The sequence below is a fragment of the Podarcis vaucheri genome (assembly GCF_965113315.1).
Source record: "Podarcis vaucheri genome assembly, chromosome: 5".
Lineage (NCBI taxonomy): Eukaryota > Metazoa > Chordata > Lepidosauria > Squamata > Lacertidae > Podarcis > Podarcis vaucheri.
Window position 1 is genome coordinate 35814961 of NC_138763.1, and position 7222 is coordinate 35822182.

At 44.8% G+C, this 7222-nt stretch overlaps 1 long non-coding RNA gene across 2 annotated transcripts; it reads left to right on the plus strand.

Moving 5' to 3' along the window:
* The first annotated feature begins 2871 nt into the window (after positions 1-2871).
* On the plus strand, positions 2872-5534 carry LOC309532058. 2 transcript variants are annotated; one of them, XR_014219564.1, is made up of 2 exons: positions 2872-3011; positions 4682-5534. It is a non-coding gene; the product is annotated as an uncharacterized lncRNA (long non-coding RNA). The 2 variants fall into 2 exon arrangements; XR_014219565.1 differs by having other exon boundaries at positions 4847-5534.
* The last annotated feature ends 1688 nt before the right edge of the window (positions 5535-7222 follow it).

Genomic DNA, 7222 nt, shown 5'->3' on the forward strand with positions numbered 1-7222 from the left:
TATTAGGAAGCTGGTAAAAATTTGTTTCTCTCTGGGCTCAAAGTTACTTTTTTCGGAGGCCTTCAGATCTCCATTTCTTCCCTTAAATATATTGTCTCTAGAGCTTTTTTCTTTCCTCTTTCTCTCTGTAGAAAGATAAATTGAGATGTTATCATGTCATCCCGCACAGTGCAAAATTTTCTTTGGGAGAGAGCACTGGGGAAATATGGTGTTTTGTATTTACAAAGATATTCTAGTATGTAAGAATGAACATTTTAAAAAAGAATATTTAGTACGTATTCCACTTTTCTTCATGGCAGAACTCGAGGTGGTATGCAGAGAGTCCCCAGGCAGTCTCGCACCTTCAGAAAGGCACTATTTGTTTTATTGTTGAATCCTAAGATATAGTTTGAAGGCACATCAAGCCTAGGGTTGCCATATTTCAAAAAGGAAACCCCCAAAGTTTTTTTTACAAAAACAGTAAAAAAACGGGATTTTTCTAGGACAAAGTGCCCAAAAAAATCCAAACACCCAGGGATGACTGTTGGGCAGGATTCCTGCACTGCACAGGGTTGGGCTAGATTACCCTTGGGATCTCTGATTCTATGATCTATGGGCATGCTGTGGTTATGTAGAGTGGCAGAGAGATGGGCATGCATTCTTCACATGTTCAAAGGCACTCTCATTTCCACCAAGTCTTGGTTCATATTAAGTTTTTAATCTGTTCCTCTCGTCTTTTATCTTGAGCTTCTGATTCCAAAACACAAAGTACAGCTGTGTTTCCCCTACAGTTTGCGGAACAGAAAAAATGTTAATTTCAAAAAAGCAGTCTACAGTCAAGACATGCACCCTGGTGATAAAATTTCCCCACAGGAATACCACCCATCAACACAGTACAACTATCAACTTGCTAGAAAAATTCCCCTGGGATGAAATCTTTGCAATCATTTATATTATAATAGGATTGGTAAACTGCCAGGTCTTGTGAATTTTACACAAGGTGTTTTAGGGAGACTTCAAATTTTTCATGTTCTGTTTAAGAACAATCTCATGCCTTTCCAGGGATTTTTCCAAACATCAGCTTCAAAATATATACATAACTTAATCCAAGAAGGATATTTTCCTATCAAATTTTTAAAGCATTTTTATTACAATGCAAAACACTCCAAATTCCTAGACTTTTTCAAGAGGAAGGGAAGGAAATTGGAACCTTAAAGTCTTTGTCTTCTTCTTCTTCTTTGGCATGAACATTTTAAGGAAAGAGTCTTATTTCGTCAGATGCATTGGTAGAGAAGACCATACATTTGTTGGCATCTGTCTGTCTCAGGAGACAATGAAGGAGTGTGCCTTTGGGGGTGAAGTCAAACTGTTTGAATGTTACAATGCCTGCTGTGGGTGTAGTGACCAATATGGGAGAGGCATGAGTGGAAGTCTGCTGTACTGCTGTACCAGTTTCAGAAAGCAGTTATTTTCCAGCCTCAGTAGCTGGTCACTTATTAAAAGGGGTTTATCTTCAATACAGTAGTACCTTGGTTCTCAAATTTAATCCATTACGGGAGTCCGTTCAACTCCCAAAACCGTTCAAAAACCAACTGATTGGCTGCAGGAACTTCCTGCACTCAAACGGAAGCTGCGTCAGACATTTGGCTTCCAAGAAACGTTTACAAACCGGAACACTCACTTCCTGGTTTGCGACATTCAGGAGCTGATTTGTTCGACAACTAAGCCGTTTGACTATCAAGGTACCACTCAAGGTACCACTATACAGTGGTTCCTCGGTTTATGAACTTAAATCCATTCTGGAAGTCCGTTCTTAAACCGAAACCATTCTTAAACCAAGGCACACTTTCCCTAATGAGGTCTCCCACCACTGGTGCCCTTCCACCTTTCAGATTCCGTTCTTAGATCGAGGTAAAATTCGCAAACCAGGACACTACTTCTGGTTTTGCGGAGTTCGTAAACCAAATCGTTCGTAAACAGGACTGTTCTTAAACCAAGGTTTCACTGTGCTACCAAACTGATCACTGCAGTTCCAACTGTCAATACTGCTAAACCAGTACAGTGAAGACCTCTCATTAAAAGACAGACCTAGAAAGAAGGATACACATGGAAACAATGCTGAGGGTGGCTGAGTGATGGAACTGGTGATTACAGAGGGCTGCAGATAGCTCGGAGATGAATTGTATGCCAAAATGGAAAGGCAGATTAAATGTGGACAGATGTGGCAGGCAGATGTAGGCGGGATTGTATTGGTAGCGAGGTTTGGCGTCAGAAAACAGATACTGATTTCACAGAGCACCAGGCACCCCAAAGTTCATCTGTTCAATTTCCCTTAGCTCCTGGCATTTAAACCATTATCAAACGTTTGTTCTGCGAAGCTTAACGATTGCATGTTTGCTAGACTTTCAATATTTACCTTTCAGGCTATCTCAAGCCCTGTTCATTCTGCAGCTGTTCTCTTCCCTCCACCCCACCCCACGAAATAAGACAGGTGCTAACTGGCAACTTGTATGTTACATGTTCCTGAGTTCAAAGAAATGGCAATCTTTTCATTATTTAGGCAAATCCACGAGGGAATTCTGCAGAAAATCCACAAGACAATGCTTTTCCTTCCCCCACCCCCCAGGTAATTGGAGCTGCACACAAACACACTCTGCATTTACCCCAGTAGTACTGCTTGTGATCACTGCACAAATATTGAAGTGATCCTTTTTGTAGGGGGAGAAACCTGTTTGATTCCTTTTCTTGCAATCCAGAGGTATGCACTCCAGCACAAGAAAAATAGTTAAGGCACATGGAAAGAATATTGCTTTCCTTAAGATGAGAATATAATGTTGAAAAGCCAAGGTATTGCTGTGAGAACAGATTACTCGCAAATTTTCCTCCCCCTTTCCTTTTTAGGGAACTATATGGGGCTCGTATTTGCTTGAGTAGAGAAGCTCTGTGAGGAGAGGTCAGGGAAACTTCCAGCCAGAAGGGGAGCCAGCCAGGCTGGAAGTGATGAAGCTGGGAGCCCATGCTGAGGAAAAAAGGTAAAGGTAAAGGACCCCTGGACAGTTAAGTCCAATCAAAGGCGACTAGGGGGTTGCGACGCTCATCTCTTTTTCAGGCCGAGGGAGCCGGCATTTGTTCACAGGCAGCTTTCCGGGTCATGTGGCCAGCATGACTAAACCACTTCTGGCACAATGGAACACCATGACAGAAATCAGAGTGCACTGAAACACTGTTTAACTTCCCACCGCAGAGGTACCTATTTATCTGCTTGCACTGGTGTGCTTTCAAACTGCTAGGTTGGCAGAAGGTGGAACAGAGCAATAGGAGCTCACCCCGTCTCAGGGATTTGAACCACCAACCTTCCGATCACCAAGCCCAAGAGGCTCAGTGGTTTAGCACTGCTCAGGGTGAAGCAATGAGGGGAGAACTGTGTATGCCACCATGAGCTTCTTAGAGGAAAGGTGGGATATAAATGCAGTAAAAAATAATCATGCAAATTCAAGAAGATCTATTTTGTCCCCACTGGGCCTGACTTTTATCCCAGACTCCTTGAGAAAGCTCTGTACCTGCATGTGCAGTTGTTCTCTCTCTGTGGGGAAAGAGGTGATCTCTTAAATTCCCAGATGGGTCCATAGTCCCCCAAACATGGGTGTAACATACCAACAGCAGAACTAATGCAGATGGATCCAAGTTGTGAAAATTTGGTTTATACTTTGGTTGCAAATGCCCTACCTACTTGCTTGCTTGCCTGTTTACTTGCTTTTGTCTCCCTGTTGTTGTTTTTAAACCCTATTTAATAAAAAGCATGGAGTATCTGAAAACAAACAGAAAACTCCTAACTCATCTTCTAAGGGAAATAAAAAATAAGACATTGGCCTCTTTACTTCCTTTTATTTGTATTAAATGCAGCATGCATTTGTTTACTTATGTCGATGGGTTTTGTTGCCTATGGGTTGTTCAACTGTTTCTCTGTTTCAAGCCAGCAGCGTTTTTAGGTTCTGATTCATACAAATAAATGTACGGTAAGAACTATGGAGGACAGAGCAAGTTTTGTGGCAGGGCAAGATACCCTTGAATGGTAGAAACTGCCCTGTATTGAATGCTTGCTTGGACTGCATACCCTTCTCTCCCTTAAAAGAATAGTGCACTGCAGACTTTTTAAACAAAAACAATCCTGGAAAGTGGCACTAAGATTTAGCAGATCCTAGTCATTTCTAGACACCCCCATCCCTTCAGTCTGTCCCCCTTCCCCCAGCCACCATCTGTCTGTCTCCCTTTGTAAATGCTTCGCTTCCTGATAAGACTTTCCAGTTCCCACTCCCCAGCCCTGCTGCCTCCCCGCCTCCCCATCCATCAGTTCCTTGCAGTAAATGTTCTTCAGGCAGACTCTCAACAGTCTGCTTCTTCCTCCATCTACCCTTCCTGCAGCCCACCTCCCCACCCCTCCTACTTTTCACTCACCAAGAGCCAGGCTTACAAAGAGGCTTGCAGCTAGTATGGTCTTTTAGGTGTGCTTCACACTTCAGGCACCCCAGACAAATCCTATTAGGTAAGTCCTAAGGAGCCGCACGTTTTAGTCACATTGAAGGCAATGGGACAAGCGACTCGTGGCCAACTTGATTCTTACTGATTCCAATGGGACTAATTTAGCTGGACCCAACTCCTTGTCTAACCAGAAAGCTCACCCAAACGTCTTGAGCCCCCCCAGGCTTCGCTGTGACATTGCAGCCAACATTCGCTGTGACCCCAGCAGCTACACACTCCCTGTTAAGGGAAGAGACACCTGAAATTGTTGTTCTTGCCCTTTCTGCTGTTTAAAACGAGCATCTGCTGTGCAATTGTGTGCCAGGCAATGATTTTGTTTTGGTTTCAGTCCTGCACAGACATGCCAAGGAAATATTTTCTTCACTGCATTTTCTCTCTCTTGGAAGACTTTGGAGCATTGCTACACAACCCGTGCTACATCCTTTGCTCCTGTAAGCAGCAGGTTACTAAGCCATAAGGAGCAACAACGAAAATGAAGCACTGTCACTTAGACCTACTTTGTTTTGACAGCAGAGAGTGAGCATCCTGTCTGTTCCCATTAGCTGATAACTAGAATCCGAGGCAAAGTGTGAAATCCAGACCATGCTCAGTTTTACACAGCGGTGCAGTGAAGGGGGGACACAGCTCTGGGACTTTTTTCGGGCGTCTGCCAGAGTGCAAGAATAGTGGGCAAAGTTTCCTTGCTCTGGCAAGCATATGAGGTGACAACAAGGCTTTCAAGTTTGCACAGAGGAAGTCAGAGAATGAGGAAGATAATCCAGCTGAGGCTGCTCTTTCTTTTCTTTGACGGAGCTCTTATACTAGCAGTTTAAAAGACTAATATGTCTTCACGAAATTGCATACCTAGTGAAAAGCTCCTGGTTGCATTCTAACTGGCTCAAGGTATTTTGTTAAATCTCGGAGCGCTATATACAAGTTGAACCTGTGCAGGGAATAAGCAGTGCTGAGTTCAGCGGTGATCATTCTCAGGAAGCTAGCAGTCATGCCAAGCCTAATAAACTGGGTATTAAACTATCTGGTTGGTGTGTGTGCCTGTGTTGGTTCTTCTTTATCATTAAACCACACTTGAACCAGATGGAGGATTCCTTCCAACGGAGGTCTTCTGGCAGCCCTGCAAGTAGAGAATTGACCTGGGTAAAGTAGGAGACGTGGCTGTAGGTGTGCATAGGACTGTGCTACTAGGTAACTCTGGATTAGTGCAGTTCATGCATGCATGGCAGTGATTGGGAACCTAAGGCCCAGGGACTGAATGTGGCCCTTCAATCATTTCTATCTGGCCCTTGAATCCCTCCCAAGGCCACACACACCCCCACCGGGCCTGCTTCACACCCAAGTATTTTTGCTTGCAGAGATGTGTTCTTCCACCCCCACCCCCTTCTGCCCCTCCTGCTGGAATGTGCTGTAATGAATATTGCTTGTCCAGAGCAAGGAGACATGCCCTTTGGCACCTGATGCAAACCACAGAAAGGTGTTCACTCCTACCAGATAAGAAAGGGTGAGTGAACATTGGGAACAAAGTGTTTTTTTTGGGGGGGGGGGTCAAATCCACCCTATGCGGTGGTTGAAGTGGGAATCAAAGGTGGTTGTTTGTGGGTGGTGGGGGGCTGCTCTGCAGCACACTAGATGGGTGCAGAGCCCAGGAGACCCCAGAGGGCAGCCCTTGCTGTTTTCTTCCTATGGGGGGGGAGACCACCCAGAGGCTACATTGAAAAGGGTTGCTGAGAAGGTGGCAGATCTGACCTACAAGGAGTGCCCTGAGGCAGCTGTTGTTATCATGGCAGCATCATCAGCAGCAGGTGATGCATTCTTTGGAGATTAGATCCTGCCACCTGAGGCAGTTGCCTTGCCTTGCCTCATGGGTGGGCCAGCCCTGTAGCCAACTGTACCGATCACTATGTGTTGCTCTGCCCACTTTTGTCCCTGGCTCTTGGCCCTTGTCAGACTGCCCAGAACAGGCATCCCCAAACTTGGCCCTCCAGCTGTTTTGGGACTACAACTCCCATGATCCCTAGCTAACAGAACCAGTGGACAGGGATGATGGGAACTGTAGTTCCAAAACAGCTGGAGGACCAAGTTTGGGGATGCCTGGCCCATAAAGTAACACAACTCCCTCACTAAAAGGATTCCCCACCGCTGTTGTATAGCAAACCATCAGGAAGTATTGGATAACGTGCAAGAGAGAATTGCTACTGCCCACTCACCTGCTACACCCATTCTTTAGCAGTTCTCCGATAATAATAAATATATATTTGAGAAAGCATAGGCATGGATGGAACTGCACTGGCTTTATTTATTTTCCTTTATTCTGCTTTTATTTTTTATTTGTTTTCATCTTTAGGGTTTTGAATGTTATTTTACAAATACTGTCAATAAAGAGATACGCCCTTACCCACTGTCATCACACAGGTGCCAAAAACAGAGAAAGCAGCCATGGTGCTCCTCATGCCCAGGGTGCTTCTAGGAAAAGGAATATCTTTTATTGATTCATTTATTATATGCCTCTTCCTACTAGAAAACAGGCTTCTGAGTGGTTTGCAAAGCATAAAAACCAGTTGCATAAAGATTAAAGGTAAAGGTAAAGGTACCCCTGCCCGAGCGGGCCAGTCTTGACAGACTCTGGGGTTTGTGCGCCCATCTCACATCTATAGGCCGGGGGCCAGCGCTGTCCGGAGACACTTCCGGGTCACGTGGCCAGCGTGACAAA